General features: G+C 42.7%; 1 protein-coding gene across 1 annotated transcript in view; it reads left to right on the top strand.

Annotated features, from left to right (window-relative positions):
• The first annotated feature begins 3,262 nt into the window (after positions 1 to 3,262).
• Positions 3,263 to 25,547, top strand: part of ZNF469 (zinc finger protein 469) — a 207,013-nt gene continuing 184,728 nt past the window's right edge. Inside the window, exons 1-2 of the mRNA XM_062623696.1 lie at positions 3,263 to 3,379; positions 9,649 to 9,715. The gene's annotated coding sequence lies outside the window, so the exon portion shown is untranslated. The remainder of the gene's footprint in view (positions 3,380 to 9,648; positions 9,716 to 25,547) is intronic.

The raw sequence follows: 25,547 nt of genomic DNA, 5'->3' as shown, positions 1-25,547 counted from the left end.
TCTCCTGCGCAGGCTGGGATCAGCTCTGAGGCATGGCCAGCACGTCCCTGGAGCAGGGCTTTATTTACCTAGCACCTTGTTTGTTTAAAAATAAGCATGGCTTATTCAGGCTGCAAGCAGGTGGAGATTTTGATCATAGGGAATCACCTAGACTCACCTCCATGGTGTCTTCGTACAGACAGGAGTATGCATCTGGCCTCACCTTTAGCATTAAAACTAAATGAATAAGTGAAGGATCTAGCACAACCCCATCCAGTAATTCAGAACATTTCACATTCTGTACTGCATGTTGTTTGCTCATACTCACAGTATTGCTGGCTCTTGCTCTTAGTAAGCTGTGACCTGGCTTCCAACCTTGCAAGGCTGGTTTCAAAATTATGAGATCTCATATGTCTAATAAATTTGGGGTTCTTTTCCTCTACCACCTCCTACGGTTTTCTGTGTTGGGTTCCTTTTTAGTTTAAGAAGCACTTTGCTGTCATTTTGAAGTTCTCTCTGCAACCCTATACGTTAAAAGCTTAAGTCCTGGAATTTAAACAGTAATTAGCAGAAGTTAATTATTGAGTGTTGCCATGATTCAAAGCGCTTGGACTTAGGGACACACATGTAACATGGGACACACAGTAATTCAGTGAGAGCTGCCAGCCTTGTCTTTCTATGCATTCTGGTGCCTGAGCTTTCCTCTCCCTCTTCCAGTGGAAAATGAACCTTCAGTTTCACAACTGCAGACTTTCTTGTTGAGACCCTGCCACATCCTTGTAAGTCTGTGCTCTCCATCTCCTAAGTCAGCCTCCAGTTTGCTGGCAGATTAACACAGATTAATGGTGCTGGTGTGTAGGATCAGCTTTTTCTTTGATGTCCAGCTTCTTGCCCTGTCCCAAGGCACTGATGCTTGGGGTAGTTCATCAAAGATGCTGGCTCTGTCTCACCTTCCTTTAGCCCACCACTGCAAAGCCAAGCATGGCTCTGTACTTCTTGCATCCTGTTCTGTTGCTGGGGTCAGTGTGTGAGTGCACATGATTCCATGAAGAGCTGTTGTAGCTTTTAGCAGCGTGGTGGAAACCTCCCCACTCTGAGCTGGGGTTTGCAGAAGTGTTTGCAAGAGCCCTTTGCCACCTTGCTTGTGTGGTGTGCAAGGGGCTCTGGGAGCTGCTCTGATGTTGCTTAAGCTCCCAGAGCAAAGCAGGTTTGATGGAGGAGGAAACCATCCATACGGAGAACAGACAGGGAGCACTGCTTGAGAAACAAGCCCTGAATTGACTCTTAGGAGTAGGTGCCTGTAGGCGTGAGAGCCTACTTGGGAGGGAGCAACCTGGAGCTGGGGTTTTGTTTTTCATTTAATAGCTATGCCAGGGACAGTAATAGAGGTGGAGGGTAGGTGGTGAGCCTCCCTTTCCTGGGGAGCTGCACTGGTGTTCCCCATCTCCTGGATTTTAGGTTGCAAGGTGCTACGCTCGGACTGATGCTTGGAGATTCTGCCACCTCTTCTGGGACCTGGCCTGAGCCCAATGTCCTCCTGTCCTTCCTGAGCAGCAGCAGCCTCTGAGCTCAGCAGGTTAGGGAGGTGTCACTCTCTTCTGTATCCCTGAATTGCCTTTATTTGATTTCAATGGTTTGTGATTTACAGGGGTGGGTGGGAGGATAAGCTGTGGTTTGGTTTATTTCCCTTATGGTTTAGTTATGCTATTGTGCTGCCTGCTTTGAATTAGGAGAGATTATAGCTGTCTCGGATGCAAAGTTCATCTTGTTCTTTTCCCCTCTTGTTCTGAGCAATATTTGGTGCCAGTCTTTCAGCCCTGGGGCTCCAAAGTCTCAAAATATAGAAGCTGTTCTGGTTTCTGAGGTATATTTCCTAGTAGAAAAATAGCTCTTGGTTTTACTTTCCGCTTCTCACAAGCCTGTTGGTCTTGTGCTTTTCAGCATCATCAAAAGGTATGTCTGCATGTTATTTCTTACCCTTTCTTATAGCTTTTAAATGGATGGATGTACCAAGTGTCTTGCTTTTATTGTGCTAAATGTTGCTGTTATCATCTTCTGTTCCTCTCCTTGTGAACCTGTAAGCTTGACTGACAGTAATGCCACCCTACAGTCCTAAATAATTGTGATGTCTCTGGTGGGCACCGTGTTACCTTCTGCTTCTCTGCTCTCACTTGGAAGGCACCAGCTTTCTTCCACTAAAAATCATCTTTGTGTGTTACAGTAAGAAAATGAGTGCAACCCCTTTCTGCTCTTTGTGAGAAGGGTTTTTGTTTGATACCTCCTCTCCACACTGCCGTATCTTTTATGGGGATCTGGAGTGACCCTGTGCCCAACTCTGCTTCTGTGACCTGCTCTGTATCAGCTTTCTCTCTTCCTTCGTCTCCACATCTGGAAAATGGGAACAAAAAGGCTTTTTGTTCTCTCTCTCTAGTAAGGTCATTGTGAACTGTGGATGAAAAGCAGCTTCTGGGTCTCATCCAAACTCTTTGGAAGCTGTCTGAAAGACTTCCATGGATTTAATGATCTTTGGAGTAGATACTGTGATGTTTGCCTCACTTTTATTTAAAAGTCCCTCTTGCCTTCCCTGCCCAGCTGAGTGTCATCTCATCGCAGCTGCAATCACTTGAGAGCATCACCACCAAACACCTCATAGACAACTGAGTAGTGAACTCCCTTGGGCTGTGTGTGAAACAGATACCTTCACCTTTTCTGCTCTCATTAAAGAATTGCCCCATGCCTTTTCAGATGGGTTTGTTATCAGAATGTCCTGAATCTGGGAAGCCTTCCTGCTCTGAAGTGAATCTTTCCACACCACCAGAGAAAAAGGAATTTGAGGGGGGAAGATGGACAACACCAATCCCCAAAAGTGATAGACCATGTTTCTCTCTCAGTTTACGTATGTTTATGTTTAATCCTAGGCAAGAGGGCATGAGGCTCTGCAGCTATGCAAAACTCAGGTCCTGATTCACTGTGTGTCTACTATGACTTGATTAGATCTGGAAATAGGGTTTGAGTTACACAGTTCTCCCAACCAAAATTCATCCTGCCTGACGGGGAGCAGAATGCTGAATACCTGGAAATCCTTAGAGTTGCTTTTCTTGTCTGTAGGGCCCAAATGTTTCTGGGATTAGATAGCAGCTGAGCTGGGATTTTTTGAAAGCCTCTCTGGTGATTCAGCTGTAGGGCTTGCTTTCACCTGTTAGGTATTGGAAGAGCTTTGAAAGTGTGATTTAGGATTCTTGGCACTTAGGCTTGCACTCTTGAAACTGCCTCAAGCGCTTATATCCGTACTTGGGTAGATTTTTCCCCCAAAAATCTATTTCATTAGCTACTTTCCATTAAGCACCTGCAGAAGTTGTTTCTTATTCCTTCAGGAGTTACTTCCAAGAGCAGGCAGTGGGTAGGTGCTGGCTTTGGGGTAGCAGCTGGACAGCACTGAGACTGCAGGAATCTGTATCGGGGGTACTAGTTTTCATGGGAGCCATGGAAAGGGGAAGCATGAATTCTGCTGCAACCCATGTATGCATTTGAGGTATCTACAGTACAGTTGTCTTCTGAAGGTGTTTTCTGAAGACAGGAACCACTGGTTTGTTTTGTGCATGTGTTTATTTTTTTAACCAGGAAATTTTGCTGAGTCTATCCTAGTTCATCTGCGGGGTGCATGTTTCCTTCACAACAGTGCTGGCTAAAAATGAAACAGGAAAAGAAAATAATCCTGTCTTTGATCAAGGACATAGCTGCTGGAGAGTGGGTAGGCTTGGCGAGTAAGTGTGACTGGATGCAGAGTCATTTTGGTACCCCACATGCCTCTGAGGGAGTGGTAGGAGTCCTGATAATGTCCCTAGTGCCAAGCTCATCACTTGATTCGATGTTATGTTCAGAGTGAAGTATTACTGTAATCCAGGGTTTAATATTATCCTTGTCCATGAAGTGGGTGTTAAAATGTATGCATCGTGCATTGGTACTCGTGAACTTAATTTATTAGCACTTGAAGTGCATGGAGATTGTTTGAGTGAATAATAGAAGTGCAGTATTAATAGCTGGGAAAGAAAACGGGATGGATCGGGGGGCCAGGCTGGAGCAGCATGTGTGATCCTGTGTGGTGTTTCGTCCTGGCAGCCTCTAAAAATGGATGTTGAGATCCATTTCTCCATGCTGAGATCAAATTGCCCGTGTGCTGTGCTGGACCATTCACCAAGAAGTCCAAGCTGTCCCTCTAGGGCAGATGAGGGAGCATGGGCACTCAGCAGGCTTCCCACTGAAGGGATGCAGGAGCAGTGTGTGCCTGCAGCACATCTGCCATCTCGGTACCTTGCACTCATGGTGGGACTTGGTTTAAGCTGCTGGGGGAGTGGAGGAAATGGGCAGTCTACTATTGAATCAGATTGCAACACAGTCCTAGTAAATGAGCATCCCATTTTATATAAACAGGGAAACACAATCTCAATGGGAGATAGAGGTATCTGTATATCTCTTTAATGGCCTTGTACTGAGAAATACTATAATTGTGTTGAAATGTGATTTTAATAGTTTCTCCATTTTCCTTATTCTCCCCTCAAGGCCTTTTCAGCTGCAAAAGATGCAGTGGATATTTTGAATACTGGTTCTTTGTGGTCAGCCTACTTAAAATATCATTATACTGTTTATCATTCAGTAAAAGCCTGTATCTGAGAGGAGCCTTTTTAGGTGAGGAGGGTTTTTTCCTTCTATTTGTTAGAGAGCAAAAATTAAATGGAACATTTGATACAGCAAGCAGTGCTCTATTTGCCCATCTTCTGCCATGCTAACAAAAAAATGTAAAGAAAAAGGGAAGACTTGATTCTTCCTTTAATGCCAAAAATTACAAAGAAGGTCATCTTAAGTTTTACTGGCTTGTTAATTCAAGCTGTTAACTTAAGTGCATCTTTCCCATGCAATGGCACAGCCTAAAAATGTTCTTTATTTGGGTTTGGAGATAAATAGCTCATACAGTGAGACTGCAGACTCTGAAGAAGATAGTGGGTCACAAGAACGAAGGAGATATGTCCGTGTTGCTGGCTTTATTGCAAATAAAACTGTTGCAGATGGAAAAACCAAACCTTTTGCAAAACACAGAATGGGAACTTAGATGCAACCACTTCATCACTGGTTTTGGTAGACAGACAGTGACTGGGGGATGTTACCCCTTCAGGACTCTTTTCTGGTTCGTGTATAAGGTAGCAGATCACAAATGGTTGTGGCTTGCCACCTACTATTCTGCTGAAGCTGACAGCACAGCTATATGAAGTAGCACTTGTATCCTTCAGTAGGAACTTGAGCAGTGCCAGGCATCTATGGAGACAGTGTGACCAGGTTTATTATGAAATTTTCAGGTTTATTATAAATTTTTGTTGTTTTCTTAAATTGCTGTCATCAGAAATACGTAATTGAGCTAATGCTGTTTGCAATTCTTCCCTTGTTTCTCTCTGGCGAGCACTCCTATCTCAATGCTGTGCAGATAAGCAACACTCAGGAGTGTTTCTCTCTGAAACAGGAGCTGGGGTTTAGCAGAGGTCCAGTAGCTCCTGTCTGTTTGGTCTGAGCATTGGTATGCCCTGAAGGAGATGGATTTTCGCTGCTCCTTGGCACGTAACAAAGCAAGTGCTAACCAAGGAAACCCCTGGATGTTGTTGGCATTGCCAAAGCAGAATCCAGCTGCTGAGGTGAAGGGCATGTGCCATCAGGCAGCATGAGAGGGTGACCTTCTCCAGGCCTGGGAAGGAGAGCTGGCACCCAAATCTGCACACCCAGCCCCTGGAAAATTGCTGGAATTGAGTAACATCATCCTTTTCCTCTCTTGCCCCCATTTTCCTGCCCTTCTCAGCTGCTGTGCTATGGTATGTGCAGGAGCTCAGCCAGCATCCAACCCTGCATCTTGCAAAGCCAAAAGGTTTTGGGGCTGGATCTGGGGGAGAGGGAGGAGGTTGGAAAGCTCAGGTGGGATGGAGGTGGATCCTGGGTTTGTAAGGTGAGGCTGTGTGGAGAGAGGAAAGGTCTCAGCATTCAGGCAATTTGCTTTATGGAGGCCAAAAAACAGTTTGGGAGTTTTCTTTCTAGTCAGAGCTTTTTGTGTCCTTGTGGAAAGCAGGTAATTCATCACTGTGGCTGGAGGGTCAGGGAATAAAACACTTCCCTGCTCCAGGCTCCCTTGCAGTCGTGCCCATGGGCTGGGGACGCCCCGTGGCGTCACCTGCTTCTTGGCAGTGGGAGCTGCTGATAGAGTGAAAGTTATAAATGACCAGAAAACAGATCTCTGTGTTGTACAAACATTGAGGTTTAAAATGTGGTTTGGTTCCACAAAGGAATGAAAACAAGACCTTTTAGCACAAGCGCTTTTTCTTCTTCTTTTTTCTTTTTCCTTTTTTTTTTTTTTCCCCTTCTTCTGAATGGAATGGAGACAAAACATTTATTTTTTGGATAGAAAAGGCTCCCCCTCCCACCAGTTTGCCTCCATTCATCTCTCTGGAGACAGCAAATGGCTCACGCTGGACCTCAGATTCTTTTCCACCAGATATTGTCAGAACTAATACATGTCTCTGCGGACTGTTTGGGCAGAGAATGTGAAGTTCCTTCAATGCATCCAAGAGGAACCATGTCCTGAGTCCCAGTCCCAAAAAAACTGGGCTGAGAAACTTCATTTCCAGCCAGCAAAGATGGTCCTGCTTAAATCAAGTGCCACAGAAAACTTCCTGTGACTGGTTCCCATTTTAAATTATTATGGTGCAAACTTTGGATGCGTGCATCTTGAGCAGAGATTGGAGTCCTGGTCTTGCTGTGGGACCTTGAACAAGCGGGTTGTCTTCACCTGCAAGGAGAGAACACATTTCTTGTTGGAAGTCCTGTGTTGAAGCTGCTGCTACCAATGCATAGCATCATCTTTTCTTTCTTTTTCTTTCCCCTTTGGATAAGGGCAAAACCAGCCTTGTTTTTCCAACCGGCTTAAAATCACTTTTCGAGTGTAATTTTTGAGCCTTCGAGAGAGTATTGAGTTGCGAAAGGTGGTGGCTGCCAGTTCCTATATAAAAACACTGCATTAGTCAAAAATCCCTTTGGAAGCGCCACTGATTAATATATCAGTTCCTATGAGAGCATGCTGACCTAGATTTTGCTTTTGCTATTTAGGTGGAGACTTGACTACAATGTGGCTTTTATCTGTTCACAGAATGGATTTAGAGGATGTGGAGTCTACAGAGAGATCTTATTTCCTCTTAAAACCATTGTGTTCAAACGTGCTACCATATGTGGTTTTGATTTGTTGTTTTTTAATCTTGCTGATCATTTTGGAGGGGTTTAGAAGAACTCTATCAGCCACCTAAGAATGGTTGGGGAACCCATTAATATGCATGCATTTCATGGCTATAACCTGATTATCAAACACCTGAGAGACACTGGAGGTAGGGGCTGTAGCAAATATTTGCTGGGATGAGCAGTTTTTCCTTTTGAATCTCTTTGAAGTTGAGGTGTGTCAGAAGTTTGATATTAACACTTGTAGGCAGGCATTTCTTATCTGGCTTATTTTTTGCTGGGGGAATATAACGCAATGTGAAAGGCGTTTATAAGGAATTTCTGGAATAGCGTTTTACAGGGTGGGAAAAGCAGGATGTCTGCAAAAGAGTCCAGTCTGTGGATCTGCAGCAAGAGCTCACTGGAAAGGAGCTAAGACTTGATGTGCTTTGCAGTTGTAACTCTTGCGATGCAGAATCCGAGTGCTTTCAGAGCATCGGAGGGGTTAGCTCCATAATGCTGCTGGCTGCCCCAACCTTAGCCTGAGATTAAATGTAATGCAAGGACATAATTGTGATCTTGGGGATTTAAGCAGGGGGGTCCCCAGTTGCTGGATGCAGAAGGATTTCCTTGGCTTGACTCCCGTAATCCCTGTGGTTGTCATCTACCCTTCCCAAAAGGGCTCTCCTCCTTGTGTCTTGGACAGCATCTGGGGGGATGGAATTAAAATGAATGCTCTGCTCTCTGGGATCAACCAGAGCTCAGGTGTTGATCTGTGCATATGTGCAGATGGTAATAACCCACCTTGCCACTGCCGGCCAAGGGATGTTAAGGAGGAGGAAATGGTTGCTTTAGTGTTTCTCACTGCAGCTCAATGAAAAGATTCTGCTCTCTGCCTTTGATCTACCATTTGTACTTTCTCTGCCACCGAGACAGTGTATAAATTGTTTCTGTGAATAGCAATATTTACAATGAAGTCTTACTCATTTTGGGTGAAGGGCAGTCCAAGCGCATTTCTGAAGTCTTGATTTCATTAGCACAGTGCTGCAGTTCATCAAACCCCATCAATATTTATCTTTTCAGCATTCTTTTTATGATTTCAAAACACTGGCTGTATTTTGACAGGACACTTCATGTTGTTTATTGTGCAACAGCTTTGCCATAGATACGCTGACAAAGAAATCTCCCATGGCCATGGTGAAGGGGGAGGCACGCTCTCTTCCAGACATGTTTATGGACCTGGAAAAAGCCTTCTTTTGCATCAGCGCTCCCCGGGTGGGTGGGGAGCGAAGGCCAGTTGGGGATTCCCCCACAAATGCTGTGAGTCAAAAGGATTTGCAGCTCTGCCAACCCTGCACACTTAGAGATCGTGTGTCGGTTGCTAATAATCGTAAGTTTCATAAGAAATCAATCAATGTAGGAGTATTTCAGCTTGCTTTCTAACAGCTGGGCTTCTGGGTAAAATCAGTGCTTGTGTTCTGGATTTCTCTGTGACCGCAGTGGCTTGGGATTTATTCTTTTAATGGTAAAGCTGAAAGATTCAGAGCCACAAGAGCCTTTGGGTGTTGAGACTTTTAAGAGTTGCATTGAGTGTTTGGAGACTTTTGTGGGTAAAACAATATAAGCTGGCATGGGTGCCAGGGAGAAGTAAGTGATGGGGTGAGCGCACCTTGTCCCAGTGAGGACCAGCTCTTGCCCAGGGACTGGAAACTCCCCAGGCAAGGTGGTCTCTTGTTTCTGCTCACGTTAGAGGCAAGACTAGACAGTCTTTTTCGAATGATAAGAACCTGACTTGGCTTTTAGCAGCAATCGCATTTAATCCTTGTTCTTGCTCCTCTTATGAAACTGGTTTGTTGTTAAGCCTCTTAACGCTTATGGAAGGCACTGTTAATGGCAATCAAAGACACATCCCTGAAGTTTTTAGGTGTCTGTTTAAATATTTGGGGTGTTCTTTAAATGCTGGGGTGATTAAAACAAAGTAAAAAGTGGTCTCCCATAGAGGGTTTTGCAAACTCTGATGTGAATGGGATCTGTGGTTGTCACTAATGTTTGTACTACCAAGAAACTGCCTGATGGACTTCACACCGACATGAAGGAACCAGCTGCTGAAGAAGCCTCTTCATGAAACTTTCACATAGGGTTTTTTAAGACTATTTCACATTTTTCTTCCAAGTGTTTTATTTGTCAGAACAAAATATTTTTGGAGAATAAAAGAAGGCTGAATAATTATTATTATAAACCACAGTAACTGTTCCTTTACAGGACAGAAGAAAGTTCATGGTGTAAATCAAAAACAAACCCAAGGTCTCTAATTCTTAATGAATAAGCATGCTTAATAAGTTAATTTATCTTTATTTTGTTCAATTATGGAAATATTTATTTTAAATTTTGAAAAAGTATTAATTACATTTTTTTCTCTCTTTCCAGGCAGGATTATTGATCCAACACGCTGCTTCTGTCCTGTGTGAATTCATCTCCTGAGCACCTGCACAAGGTACTTTTCTTCTTTCATTGCATGTTTGTGCTACTGGTATTATCTGCCCATTCCATGCCGCTTCAGAAAGGTCTCTATGCTCTAATAGATACTGTGTTTGGATTTTAATCTTGCTTTCAGGAGACCAGGCTCCATATTTTGCCCCCCTCCTGTAGGCATTTCTGATTTTTAAATGAAAGAAGATGCTTCTGCTCATGGAAACTGAGGGGCGATGGAGCCCTTGGAAGTAGGGGCTGGATATTGTTGTTCAGATTGAACCGAATGGCATGCAGAGGCCTTTCAAAACCAGAATCTTTAGTTCCAGTTGCTCCAGGAGCACGTGGTTAGGTCTGGATAAAGGATCACGGTGTCCCTGTGGATTTCGGTTGCGCGCTGCGAAAAGCAATTGTCTTCCCAGATGTTTCTTATCACAAACGTAGCATGTCAGGAGGAAAAGCCCCATGTGTGTCCTGAGATATCCCACACTTCTGAAGTGTCTGAAATACTCTTCGCAAACTGATCCCCAGTCTCTTTTCATCATGTTGAAGTTATGGCATGCTCTGATCACCGCAGAGCCCAAGGCAATGCTGAGTTCTGGCTGTATGATTAAACTGCATGAAGTACTTCATTTATGTGATCGTTTTCATCTGTGTTCTTATTGGTATTTACTACTAGGTTGCCTCTATTTCCGCTTATAAATGAGTGTGTGGCTGCAAAAGTAGAGAGGGGAGAAGAAAGTGAGTCAAATTTGCCCTCTTGCCCTACACAGGGAAAATGATGTAGTGAATGGGCACCAAGCCATTCCTCATCACATGGTCGGGTTCATCCTCCGTGAGTATATTTTCCATCTAGAATGCACTGATATGCTTTGCTGGTATTTTTTGACCATACTTCTTTGTTTATTCCCCAACCACTTCGGATGAGCAAAAATTGCGCTGGCAAGAACATTTGTGGGAAAGCAACATCACGTTGCATACTTGTGCGAGTAAATATTCACAAGAGAATCCACATCGAGAGTGCTCGCACGACTGCTGGCGAATTCTCTTCCAATTACTCACCAAAGAGACTTGTTGAATGTTTATAGCTGTTTGGTGGGCAACTGGCAGACAAGTTGGAAGACGTGCAATTTGTTTAAGCCTTTTGATTGTCAAGTCAGGGGCAGAAATGAAAGCATCTGGCCTAGGTTGACTAATTGAGTGGCACTGGTAGTCTCGACTCACAGCAACTCTGTCTGTAGCAGTTCCAGTTTGTCTGTTCAGGCTATTCTTCAGAGCTAAAGCTGTAGAAATCTGTGGCAGAGGCACAGTCTGTTTATAGATTGTTATGACTTAAACTAAGAGCTGGATTTGCTGGATAAATGAACAGAGCATTATTTGACCGACATTAGGGAAATGTGAGGACTCTATTTACCTTTCAGCTTTTAGTGTTCTCAAAGCAATTACCAGTTAATGCCTGTGCTTCTGGAGAGCTGAATGATGTTTATCTCTTGGGAGCTGCATATTCTCTGCTCTGAGTGCCCTGCACTGATGAATGCTTTTGTCTGCTTTTCTGCTTCTCTCCTTGCAAAGTACTGGAGAAAGCAGCTGTTGCCTTTGATACTTAGATTGGACTTCACAACTGAGTAAGCTATTGCTACTTGATTGCTTGCTCTGTTTCCCTGTGGGTTTTCCTGTAGTGGAGGAGAAAGCACTAATAAACTGTTCCTTTTGTGATTCTGTAGACAAAAGCATGGGGTTTGGTGGATGCTTTCAAATGGGGGTCAACTATCAAACAGAAATTTCTTCATTTTTAAGGATATGGTTGACAAAGGTAGCTGAAATGAAGTTGGATGTTTTTCTGAAGTGTTGGATGTGTATCTAAAGAAAGAGATTAGCATTTTACAGCATAAAACGCGCACCAAATGGACCAAGAATTGGCTGATACATCTGAAAAAAAAAAATAGCCGTCATCGGGGAGCCCTCATGAAATAAGAGAAGTTGCTTGCTGGGCTTCGTGGAGCTTGGCATACTGTTATTCCATCATCTCATCAGCAACCTGAAGTCATGATAAAATTATTGCTGATGAAGTTTTTGTACAGCTCACACTTTGGCTGGGAAGCGCATAGTGGTGACTAAAGGAGTAATGCCATGTGGTCTGGAAGGCTTGCTAAGCTCAGCCCGTGTAAATAAAACACACTTTGATGCAAACGTAGCTCTACACCTCGTAACAAGGCAGGCAAGCGGTGCTGGTGGCACTGCCGTCTGTGTTGCAGAAATTAATGCCTTTGTGAAGGGCAGAATAAGCTCCCACTGTGCCAGGCTGGCAAAAAAAAAGCCAGTGTTGATGCTGTGTGGTGTGTGCAGGAGAGCCTGTGCTCCTCCACCAAACCATATGGGTTTGGTCTTCTTTTCAAAAGGACGTCAACATACAGAAGTCAATGTGGAGAGTGGCTAGGAAAGTTATCTGGGAGCTGGGGAAAGCAAGGTATTTAAAAGCCCTTAATCTACTGAATTTATGCAGGGAAAAAGAAATGAAGTGACTTGGTATTTATGCACTGGGTTCACTTTGAGAGAGAAGATTTTGGAAACAAAAGGAAAAGATACGGTGAGAACGCTAGCTGGAAGCTAAACCCCAACACAGTCAAACTTAGCTACAAAGCATGCATTTCTGAGTATGAGTGCCACAGAGGATTTACTGTCTCTTGGTGCCTGTCAGACCAAGCCTGCCTGCACGGGAGAGGAGCTTTTGCCAGGACCCAGCTGAAGCTTTAATTGTAGGGCTTTAGTTCTTTCTACAGCTGGGTAAGTGGGTGAAATGTAATGGTTGGGGTGATGCAGGAGGTCAGGACTGATGATATCATGGTCCCTTCAGGACTTGAAGCTTTGTGAATAAACAGATTTAAAAATCCTGCTGTATTCTAGTGGAAAGGACTGGTGTTCCTGAGATGGAAAAGAGAGACTGAGATGCAATCACGATGATGTCCTTGTTGGCTGGAGCCTTGCAGCAGGCAGTGTTGGCTCAGACCACTTTGTCTCCTGTCTCCCTGGTGCATTCATCAGAGGAGGTGGAGCACTTGAGCCTAATGCTCATCACCAGCTTCAAACTTTTCTTTCATTAAACATCAGAGAAAATATTTAGATAAAAGGGTGGTCAAGTAGAACGGTGATTAGATATCTTTGGGTGCCTTTACAGAACAGATCTCCACTTGAGGGCAGTTTTATGTATTGCTCCAGGAGATCTGAAGCACAGGCAAACTGATTTTGTCAAGACAAAGGAAATTTGGAGTATATTTTTCCTTCCTTTCATATCTAATTTATCTTAAGGCATCTCTGCAGGTACCATTCTCTTTGTAGTGTTTCCAGTGTTCCATCAGAAGAGAGAGTTATGATGAAGTAAAGAGTGATAGTAAATCCTCCACCCACCAAACCCTTTTATTAACTTATCAAAAGAAATAAATACCTTATTTTGGGAAAGGAGGTATTTTAGGTTTTGTGTAGCAAAACCAGGAAAAAAGTGTTTTAGGTCAGATGTGTGACTTGTAGTGATTTCTTGTCCTAATCCAGTGCTGCACCACACTGTAGTGAAGCTGGGAGGCTGATCCTGGTGATGCTCTGCTCCCTGGAGTCCCTCAAAACAGGTGATCATTTTGGTTTGCAACTGCAATGTGCCCCTCTTGCCTTTCCAGTCAAATTCCACTTTGCTTCTATTATCATGGAACTGAGTAAGGAAGTTTAAATACTTCTATTGCGTTAAATGGTTTCCAGATCAGAGGGAAGTACCTCTAAACAATAGGTAAAATAATGTTATCCATCTGCATCCCTTTGGAATATGGATGAAGGCTGTTCTGTATTTGCTGCTGCGATGTTATTACTTCTATAGCTCATGTGGCCTGGAGACAGCGGGCTCAGAGTCCATGACTTGTGATTAGGGGTTTTGGTGGCGTTCACTCTATTTTTCTGTTGTTGTTTGGCTGCAGCTGGAGAGGAAATACCTTAGTGTTGTCAGCTGAAATGTAAACAGAATGTCCATCATCAATCAGGAGTCATTGAGGTTCATCTGCTCTTGTGTTCTCTCATAACCATGGGAGAAGCAGATTAACGTGGAAAATACTGGTGCGTGCATGTGGTTTTGTGCATTTAAAGCTAACCAGATGTTTGAAACATCTTTCTGAAATACAGATGATGATATAATGACTCCATAGTAATACAGAGCATTGGCAAGGGAGACATGAATATCCCTTACTGTGGCATGTAGAGATGAACTAGTGATTCGTAGGCTTGGATGAGTTCAGGAAGTTCATAGGCTACCTAAGGACAAAAGAGTTTTGTTCCAGGCGCTCACACTGCCCTTGGTAATACACAACAATGCTGGACCAAGAACATCTTCAGGTTATTTAATTTAAGAAAAAACCTCCATTTGATCTTCAACTTGGCACTCACAGGGTGCTTCTAATCCAGAGGCTTTATGCAACGCTTATTCTGCTGCAAAGTCCCTGTGGTGGTACACGGGTCAGTGGAATGTGCTGTGGTCAGCGCGGCGAGGCTGGACTCCCAGCAAGCTGTGTTTGGGTGATGTGGTGCTCGTGTGGTCCTCTAGCACAAAAAGAGGAAAAAGCACAGGAAAACCAGACACGATGACTAGACTGATATGTTTTTTGGCCACTTACTTATAAGATTTTGAAGGCTATAATTGGAATGGGAGGGAAGTAAAATGGTCTGGGGTGCAGGTAATCTGATATGGAGGCGGTGGTCCCGGTTCCTCAGTAGGAACATTATTGTCTTCAGGGAAGCTGTGCATACATTTCTCTTTATATTACATGAACAGATACCGATTTCCTGCCTTGCTTATGTTCCAAGGCCGTGCCTCTGTCTTAACCCCATTGCAGAAATTCACGGCAGCGTCAGGAATGTGGCGTCTGTCAACACGTGCTGCAAGAGAAATACAGAAGCCTAAACCCAGGTCCTGAGAGGAGGCGGATGGCTGTGTTTTAAATAATACCCTTTTCTGTTAATTTTGCTTGGGTGAGTTACAGGAGGAGGGGAGGAAGGCGATGATGAATGCTGTGCTTTTGTGCTCAGAGAACACGTCAGAAATGCAGCAGGTAACAAAAAGGTGTCAGTCGTCTGGGGACGAAAGCAAAACGTAGCCCATGTGGTCCACAGCAAGGTAAATGTGGAGTGATTTTGCTAAAATGAACAGACTTTGGCATTTAGTCTGGAGCAGCTACAGCTCTGTGAGCTTTCTCATGCTCATTACACCTGCTTACTAGTTTGCTTTCTTGGCTAGAACTTTTTTGGCTGTTTCTATCCCTTCTGTTTCTTCTGCGTCCACTTAGTAGTAGACCAAAGCACCTGAAATATTGGCACCTGTTTTCTGCCTAATGCACAAGTTGGAGGCACTAAGCTGTCACTTCAATTTCTAACCAGTTACTTACCATTGGATTTAATCAGAGTTTTTGGATCTGTTTGTCTAAACCTGAAATGATTTTTCCAGCATGGCTTGGACCTGTAAGTCTTCAGAAGGTCTTTACGCCTTGTGTAGTCCCTATCACCCCTGATTTCTCCAGTAGATACCCAGCAAAAAGCTGCTGTCCTGTGTGCAGTCAGCTCCAGTCTTGTAATACCTGAAAAAAAGTGATAACACTGATAATCATGGCAAGATAAATGCCTGATTTTCAGCAAACAAATTATAACCCTGGTCACTGAAGTGAAGGATCTCCTGAGGTGTTTGAAGATGCTGATTTAATTGGCAGGTTTGCTTCTCGCTACGCAGTTTACTCTCCAGAGAAGGTCTAATTGCTTGGCTCTAGCACAACAATTTTCATCTGCAGCACATGATTAATTTGTGCTGCTTTATCCACTGCGCCTACAGCACAGTGCCCTCTCGTGTGCAGCGCGGAGAGGAGCTGGAGGGAGAGATGCTTTTCCGAACCAGATAACGGCTTTTGGAGTGTCTGTACAAAATTAATGCTGATCCACCACCACTTGCTGCTTTGTTTTTTTTTCCTCCTAGAACTCTATGTGGCATGATGGTTGTGGAGGCTTTTGTGTACTGATATTTCAAAGTAGGAGATGGATGAGCACTTTTTTTCCTTCATTGTTCAATGCATTGAATTGATTTCTTTGGTGGTGGTAGTGGGGGAAACCTAAAAGTTTCACCTATTTTCCTGACTTTTATGCTGTAGCTACCAATGATTCTAGTGACTCGCACACAGATGGCAGCAACTGTGCTCATGTGCTGGAAATTGGAGATTAAGGTGTAGAACTCAATTTGAAAGTGGTCCCAAAAGAAAAGATTCAACATTAATATGTGTATTACACATCGTGGGTTTCTTTAGTGTGATTTTTTTTTTGTTTGTTTAGTTGGCTCTTTATTTATCCCCACTTCCACTGCAGTGGGACTGGTTCAAATGCAAAGTCAAGTTGAAGTCCTTGTTTTGCTGTGGAAGCTACAGATGAGAGAAACGTGTGTGCTTGCTCCTGTGCCGCTCTTTGTGTGTGTGATCTTCCTTCCCATTCTGCCCTGTCACTATACAAAACCCCAGTCATTTTGCTGGTTAGACTCTATATAATAAGCTGTAATCTCCAAATGGTAGCAGTGGTCCTTGTGTTCTTCTGTCTCCATCTCTTACTATGTTTTACTCATAGCTACTCTTCTAGTTAGCCAAGTTTCTCTCTTCTCTTTACAGGAACTTGTCTGAGTGAAGTTATCCAGCCTAAAGCTCTTAGGTGCTTTAGAGAGATGGTCTTTTTCTATATGGCTAGACATGAACAAATAAACTGAATTACAGACCTCTGTACTTTAGTTGTGTCATGCTGCAATGGGCAGAGCAGGAGAACCTGTGGTGGGCATCAACTTGGTCGGGGGGGGTACTTACTTTCTGAACATTTTTAGAAACAATTAATCTATGGGTAAGACTTAAACATTTTCTGAGGCTTCACCCTGTTTCTGTGGTGCTTCCAAACTGTTTCTGTAGAAAGAGAGAGTGAAGTCTGTCCTTTTTTCTTTTTTATTATTATTAATCGTGTTACGGGAATGTTTGTCTCATTAGATGTATTTAATCTCTCACTAGCTGGAGGAATGCATGTTAAATAAACATTGAGCTTGGGCACTTTCTAGAACTGGGTGTGTTTGTCAGATTTTTAGGAAGGGATAATGAAGGATTTATATTTTGCAGTTGGGTTCCCTTTGCGCTTACTCCAACAGCTGAGATTCAGTGTTCAGATCCAGGATGCTGCCTTCAGCCAAGGGAAGTCAGAAGGGGAGGGGAATTGCATAAGCCAGGGACATTGTCAGCATTTGTGAGCCTCTGGAGTGCAGGGTCCCATTCATCAGAGCTGGGTGCAAACTGCAGCATCTGCCATTTAGGATTTTGCTGTTGAGCTGTGAGTTGCAACTGATGGCATTTCCCCGCAGTTGGTCCCATTTTTGCTTCTCGTGAGCTTCTTGCATTAGTCAGTGCCCATGAGAATGTTGCTTCCAGAGTGGACCTTTTGATCAGTGGCTGGTAGATCCTCTGCTCATAACACCAGCTTAGTGGGAGAAACAGCCAAGACTTTTTTTGGCCAAGATAACTGGGACAATGGAAAGCACCACTCAAAACACTGGCCTTTCAGAAGATCTGAATCCAAATTAACCTGGGGTGATTTGAAGAGTTGTCCCAAAGTGCAGCTGTGAGTACAGAGCTGAAACCCCAACTGGCTCATGGGTGTATGAGTCTCTATGTGTCAAGTGGCAAATGGGCCAAGAAAAGTCCAAAGGGGCAATGGTGCTGTGCCCCAGGATGATGCCAAGACAATGAGAGTCTTCTCGTGCAGGGTGTTGGTTATGAAGGTAGGTTTGAAAATGTCTGCAAGGAAATTCTCCTTCTATTCCTACTTGAGTCCAGGAAAAAATACTGTGCATACATGTTTTTCACTTAAACAGGAAGATACTTGACTCTTACTCATGGAAACCGGGCAAGAAGATCCTGGATATTAGCTGACCATGGAGGTTGCAAGGGCCATTACTGCATCTCTGATTCTTCTGGCTGTTACCTGACTACTAGAGCCTTTGTTCTCAGCTCGCTATTGAATCCAAAGCAGAAGGACAGTACTAGTCCACTGTTCGGACCAAGGGTCTGCGTATGTTGAAAGTGGTGCAGAGATAGTCAAGTGGAAGCAGTGTAGTTGAATGATGCCCTAGTGCCCATGCTGGGGGGCCAGGACTGGTCTGTGCTGGTCTGTCATGGTCCAGCAGCATGCAGGTGACTGTTGAGGGCTCAGGGCTCTAAATTTCCTGCCTGTTATGTATGTAACACCAAAACTGTCTGCCTTACGTTATATTTTCATGCAAAGGCTGTAACAGCAGTTCCACGTTCTTATAATCCTTCTGCTTGGATAAAAATCGAATCTTAACAAATGTGAGCACAAGAGGACTGAAGACTTCTATTACAATATCTTTTTAATTATCAAGGTGGGAATCACATTTTACAAACTACAATAAATCGAATTTTATTAGTGTGAAGACTTATTTAATAGTAGATTACACCAGACACTAACAAAATTCTTTTTCTTTAAGGTTTATTTGTCGCTCATTGAACTCCAGAAAAATGAGCTGTGAATTGAACCAGAGGTTTACAGATATAATCCAAATGATGGTTCATGTTTATGGTTTAGATTAGCCTAGTTTAATTCCAGATTGCGAATACTTTCAACATCTGTGAAATCTAAACCAGGCAGTTATGCTTTATTAAGATCTAGCTTCTACTATTTTCAATAGGTAATTTGTGAAGTCTCAGACACTGAATTATGGCTGTTTGTTTTGGAAAGAGCTTCACTTATTTTTCCCTTGTCTGTACTCATTAGTAATCCCAGTGTTATGATAACTCAGGGCTTCTGTGGATCCTGTTGCTGTAGGCAGATATGGCAAGAGGATGGCTTTGTCACCCTACTACAGTGGTCATGCAGCCTAAACTGGTAACTTGTGGGTGACTATATCTCTTGCTCAGGGCTTGGCTTATTGCTGATCCTTGTCGCATTCTCCTGATGAGCACCAACTCTGTCCTCTTCTTCCTTCTCTCTTGTGCTTTGTCCTTTGTCACACAGGCCATGGGTATATTGAGTGACTTATGAAAAGCTTATTTTCAAGTTCATAGTTTTTTCCTACTCTTCTGATGTTTGTTTTTGCATGTGAAAGATACCATGGACTGGTGTGCTTGGGCTGAGATGTGGCGGAGTTGTGGATCTGAGAAGTTAGATCGGGCCATCTTCTCTGGTGAAAGGAGTGGAGACTACCTGATGCCTAACAGAAGGTGACAATTTCTTATGTAGATGTCTCATGGGGCCTTGATATGGCCTGAAAGAAAAGACTATCTCTTAAAAGCCATCTCCTGAAGAAAGCAGGAATAGAACCAAGTAAAAGTTTGGGACATGGCTTGAAATTGATTCTTAGAGGTTGTTTTTGCATAAATAAATAATCAGAGGTGTTTGAATAGATTTAGGGAACTTGGCATGTTTTTTTTATTAAATAAATATGTTGAGTGTGGCTTGAATTAGGACAAAACTCCTGATAACGGAAGAGTCTCTGTTTAGCAAATATAGCTCTACTAGATGCTGACGTGTTGGTGATGGAAATTGGGACTGTAGTTGACTGCAGTTTGGAACTTGACTTGCTACTGATGAAAGAACATAGAGTCAGTCTATCACAAGCCTGGAAAACTGGACCAGGGCAACCCCTTCATGGGAAGCAGCCAAAGGACTTTGTGTTATTTTCAAATAACACTGAGCTCTGTAAAAGCTTTTAACAGCTTGTTCAGCTCTTTGTGATTAAAAGTCCTAAAGTCGCCTCTCAGATTTTGGTGTGGTGGTGTCTTGCAAATAACTGATTTATTCCCTGATTCTTCACAGTTCACAGTTGCTGTGATGAATAGTCCATACAAAAAGATGCTTGCAGTTATGGATGCTGCTGTTGCAGGCAAAAGCTTACGAGCAAGTGTGTATTGGGTATCAATGTTTGTCTGTTAAGAAGATGCTGGTATTTGGGAGCAGGTCAGTGTGCAATTCCCCCGCTTTCTCTGTGTATTTTGAGATGCAACAGACAACAAACCTGAGCTCTGTAGTAAGTAAACAGGAAGACTTAGGTTAAACAGCCTTGCAGATACAGTGGGGTGCCAATATGATCAGGTTTAGACTTCAATTTTAATTCAGTTCCCTAGGAAAACTTTGGAGAAGAAATCCAGTAAAACTATAAAGAATGGCAGATGTTTTCTGGCCCAATGGCCACAGCAAGCATACATGTTTAAGAGATTATTTTCATATGCATGTAGTCATCTTAAAATTCTGGAAGGGAACAGTTTGTCTATGACTTATAATAAATTATTCATCCTTTTTATTACCATAATAATCGCTTTTTATGGTTACCCAAGTGAATGCTATTATGAAAGCACAGAAAAATCTATTAATTATTTTCCAGGATTTTATAGTATTTAATTTTTTTTTTTTACTAGAGTTTTCTCATTTTGTAGATTTTTGATGTTATCAGAAAGCAAAGCATTATTCTTTTTCTGAGATAAAAGTCTCTAAGCACACTTACTTTGCGTATTGTGCAACAGCATTCCTATTTGTAGGGCTAGAAGAGCATGAGAACAACTTCACTAGGGAAAGTGCCAGTCTCTGCAATGATGGCTGGATGCCTCTTCCCAGCCTTTTGGTCCCAGATGCATGATGGATTCTGGCTGTGTTTCCATTAGCCTCATGTAGGTATGCAACTGATTTAGATAAAGATCTCAAACAAGGCTTGGGTTCTTAAAAATAGGAAACATTAACCTGTGCCAGGAACAAATGGAAATAGAGTGGAATGGAGGTTTTTTTCCCATTCAATGGGGGAGGTTCTTATGCTGTTTCATAGAAGCCTGCAGGGCCCAAACTTGTGAAAATCATAATGCAGAGGCTGTATCAAACTCACAAAACCCCATTCCTAAACTGGTTATTCAGGGTACTGAATAACTGGACCCATTGGCAGACCTATAGTGTTTGCTCATTTATTTATTTATTTCAAAAAAAGTAATTATTTAGTAGCTCCATCCTAGTGCCATTTATTGCCATACCTTTGGGAAGCTGCTTTCCCTCACAGCATGGAAAACATGGTCTTGTTTATTGCACTGGGGTGCTACTGGGATGTGTAGTAGCTCTGGATTTGGACTTAAAAGCCTATGAAATGTCATTGAACTGGCATTTAGCTGTTGGTCTTAGAGGCTAAGTGAATATGAAAAGAATGCCTAAATCTTGACTCTGTGTCATCGTTTTGGCAGGCTAAATCTCATTTAATGCAATCTTCACTGTTGCATGTAATGCTAATTTGGTCTATATCTAATGTGCAGTCCACTGAGTGCTGACCTTTGCAATGAAGTAGGACTGAACACAGGGCAATCTCTGCATAATCAAGTAGTATCAACCTTGGACCTCTTTAATCCCTTAAAGTCAGATTGAATAAAACTTCTGGAGCTAGGAGCTTCTGTTCTATGTAAAAACAGTGCTTAAGAAAATCTGCTGCTTGTTTTGCACATGTGGGTCTCCCTGAAGTGAGCTTATTCGATGTACGCACGCAGGTCTTGAATGACACCATACACTTACGAGATGTTAGAGTGTGAAATGATAATATACACCCAGTGCAGCTGGGAGGTTGGATCTTGGTTCATCCTGTATCTCTGGTCTCGGGGTTTGACTCAACGTAAATCCAAGAGGTCACAGCTCAGCAGTATAGCTAAGTACATTCCTAGGTTATGGCATGGGTCTAACCTTGTTGTGTCCAGTGAGACCAGTCTCATGCTGAAACAACTTGCTGAACTGCAGCCTAAATACCTAAAGAAAAAATATTCTCTAAGAAACCTTTCCGTGGGAGCTTGTTTTATGCTGCACATCAATTTAGCCTCTAAGTGTCGTAAGGGTTGGGAACTTGTCATCTTCTGGGGGTTGTGCAGAGCCAGATCACTGCTTAACACAGCCATAATCCTGTCATCTCTAGTTTAGATCATGAGCATTTCAAAGAGGGAGCTCCTCTTTCTTTTCTGTGTTAGCAGAGCACCAAGAGCCCTGTCAATGCTCGGTAAATCCAACAGCCTCCTGGGAGCTGGCCTTCCTAATAAAGTGTTTTTCTGCTTTACAAACGAAGGAAGAACTGCAGTTTATAGTAAAAAGGGGAAGTGTGCAAGAACAATAAGTTAGCGTGTGGTGAAGAAAATAGTGCAGAAAAGCAATTAAAAAGGCTTTGCTCGGGTGAGGTTTGAAAGATACCTTGGGGTAAGATTTGAAGACGTGTGACTAACCATCTAGGTGAAGAAACCTGAAATTCCTTTTGATTTGGAGACGGTGTAGAGGAGGAAAGCTCTTCTGCCAGGAGAGAGGGTTGCAGCAGCAGGGGAAAGGAAGAACTGTAGGCAGGATATAGGGCAAAAAGAGGGAAGGATGGCCAAGACAGCCATTACGGAATGTGTCCAAAAAGGCTTGAAGAGAAATAATCCAGGAATGAGGTAGGAAACATAACCCTCCTACCCATGTTCCTCAGCTGCAATATTTTCACTTGTGATTGGTGCAAAGTGGTGCAGAAAGTAGCATCCTGGCATGAAGGTGACACATCTTTCAGTAGACGCTCTGAGGGTTTTGCAAACTGCCAGCAAGTGACATGTTGAAATCTTGACACAGAGTGCTTATGATCTAGGCTAATTGTTGACTTGATGCCAGTCTGTTTGTGTGTCCTTCCAAGAAATAATGTCATTCATGTTGGCACTGAAATGAGAGCTGCAGCCCTTAACAGGCTTTCAAGAAAAAACACAAGTGTGATATTAAACTGTATATTGAATAATGGTCTAACCACACAGCTTAGTTTGCATGGAGCAGTCTTGCCAACTGCATTTATCTATGGAGATTATTCTACCATTTTCAGCACAGGTAAGCATGATTACCAGGACATTATTCTCTGTAGTACACCAACAAATGCAAGCACCATACATGGCACATCCCAAGTCAAATGACATCATATGCCAGAGTTCTAAAATGTTAATTTTAAATAATAATCAACACTTTGTTAAGAAATCTGTGGGCATCTGGCTAAAATGGAAGGAAGCTTTTCAGTAATATAGTGCATAGATAGGCTTTGTTACAGCAAATCTTTCAGTATGTTTAAAGGTCTACTTGTGTTACACAACACATGTGCAGATACACAATTTCTGCCTTTATCAATGCTCCTTCTTCTATAAATGATTGAGCACTACCTTTTCTCCTGATGTGCTCTAACTTTGTAAAGGTTGACCCTCCTATACGTGTGTTGAGCCTGGATTTCCCTTAGCTGATTAATAACACCTTATGAGCTGGTCCAAAGTGGCCAGGTTTTTGATTTCATGGAAATACTTGAGATATCTGAGTTCTTCCTTAAGAGGAAAGCATGATTTCAAAATGGTTCTAGTACATCTTCATTCACAACATATTGCTGGTGAATGTGCCTACTTGTAGTCCAAGACCTCTCTTCTGAAAAGCTGATAATGGAAAAGTACTGAATACATGCAGAGTCTCCTTCCCATGGAGTTTAATCCCTTCCTCTTTCACACCCAGCAAATCTTGGGTAAGTGCACTGTATGCTATTTTATGATGCTTCTAACTGGGCCTTCTTGGTCTCAGCTTCATCAGTAGACCAGCAGGACTGGAAGATGCAGTAGCCTTTTGGCCATCTGGTTTCAGTATTGGATTATTTTCAACTTTGACGTGGCAGTGTAAGTGAGCATTGCTTGGGTGCTAGCACAAAGCTGAAAGAAGTTAATAAGAAGAGGCAAATTCTTTACTGACAAATGCCAAGTAAGCCACAGTAGAAGAAATTGCTGGAGCTGCCTCTACAATTTTTCTGTTCTAAGTTTTATTATATTAATCGGGAAGAAGTACTTAAACTTCTTTGTGGTTGTTCAGTGTAGCCTTTGGCACCATACACGACAGTGGTCAAAGAAAGCAAACAGAAGTGTTAAGAGGCATACAAAACACATGGAAAAATATCTTGCCATTATATAAATCGGCTGAATGCCTGTTGCTGAAATCTTGTCTTCCATTCTAGTGAATTCATCTCATAAAGAACACAGCAAAATAAGACAGAATTTGGAGGCAGGAGAAATGAAAAGAGTTGGCATTTTAATATTTTGGAGCTGTTTCCCTATAGGGAATTCTAAAGTCATTGGAAGCAGTATAAAGCAAGGAGACAAGTTGACTTAAATGTTCTTTCTGAGAATATGCAACAAAAAAGATGCTCAGTTAAACTGAATAATCAGCACAGTGGATTGACATATGATGGGTACCCCAGAGAATCACACTGTGACCATGAGCTCCACAGGTTGCCACTGGGGTAAGGGTTAAACAAGACTCCAAAAACCCAACCAAAAAAAAAAACCTCCAAAACCAACAACAAAAACTCCACCACAACCCAACACCAACCACTCCCTCACCCCCCAAATGCCACAACTAAACAAATACCCAAATATCTAAGAGTAAAAACACTAACGCAATTGGAATCTAACAAATCAAATGAGCCAAGAGCTTTATAAATGAGCATATGTGGTTTGGGTTTTTTGTTTATTGTCACAACTTGGAGGAATTTCTTCCTCTTCACATGGTGACCAGAGGCAGAGATGCTTGTTGTGTGTAGGTGAGGCCAGTACAAGAGAGATGGTGGTAACTCTCTGGCATATCCCAGCAGTTTCAGGAAAAAATACTTTTACCATTTTTCTTCTTTTTCCCACTTTTTCTTCTGTGAACCAGGAGTTTGGGTGGACTTGGTGCTTCTGGGGTGAAGAATCCCTCAAGCCATGTGTTCTCGATGCAACCTCCTCTCTCCACCCTCCAAGGAGCATGCTGCATCTTATCTGTCCCCTCTTACCCATTCTTCTACTTCCATCATCTTTCATCTGCCCTTAATTAACTTTTCCTATTCTGCTGAGTGTACGTACTCTTAGATTAACTAAGAGGGAGTGCAGAGTTTCCAGAGAATTGAAAATCAATTTCTCTGTCTTCATGTACCTGTCAAGGATTGAGTGCCAAGGCTGGAATTTGTTCTCCAATAGCTGATGGTATCGCCTCCACCTAAATCACCTTTCTAGTGCTGCTTAAGATGTATTAGCCTTAGCACCCTGGATGTGATACAGTTCAAGTACAAAGCATTTGGTGAAATAGGGAAGCAGTGTCTGTATTTGTTAGAGCAGAGGGGCTGAAATCAATGGTGACTTCTCAATGTGTGGCGAAAACATGGTCACGGAGCGAGAGGAAACATCGTCAAACGTCCTGGGTCCCCATCACAAAAGCTAAGCCCTGGTGTGTATACAAAAGATTGATCATCAGGGTCCTTGAGTTAGACTTGTTGTGCTACTGATCTGTGTGATCTATGGGAACAAGGAGCAGTGGGTGTCTGTTTCTACATCTAATCACTTGCAGGCATGTGATTACAACATTTAATGATTGTGGACCAGGTCAGTTTTTAATTAGCTGAGCCACATGATAGGCTTTTGCAGTGCCAGCAAACTCTTTCCTTCTTGATGTCTAGTCTGATGTTACAAAATAGCAGCTGTGCCAGTGAAATCCTAGGTTTATGGGTTAAATCATGTTGTGTAGCAGATTGTATTTCCCAATCCCAAACTGTTTTGTTCTGATCTGGATGGGACACGGTGGGTCTAAATTTCAGCATTCAGCAAGGCTCTCTTTTTGTTCAATGCGTTGTGTAGCATGCAATAAATAGGAAAAAATAATGCTCCCAAATGTTTGGGAAGATAGAACGATGGCTGTTACAAAGACTCACATGATACTGTAGTCCAGTGGAATTAAATCCTGCTGATGACTGAATCACATGTTTTTGTACAAGTAACAAC

The sequence above is a fragment of the Pezoporus occidentalis genome, unplaced genomic scaffold (genome assembly GCF_034315485.1).
Source record: "Pezoporus occidentalis ecotype Australia unplaced genomic scaffold, CSIRO_AGI_Poc_V1 ctg258, whole genome shotgun sequence".
NCBI lineage: Eukaryota > Metazoa > Chordata > Aves > Psittaciformes > Psittacidae > Pezoporus > Pezoporus occidentalis.
The sequence above is the reverse complement of the archived record's forward strand: the minus strand, read 5'-3'. Positions and strand labels throughout refer to the sequence as shown.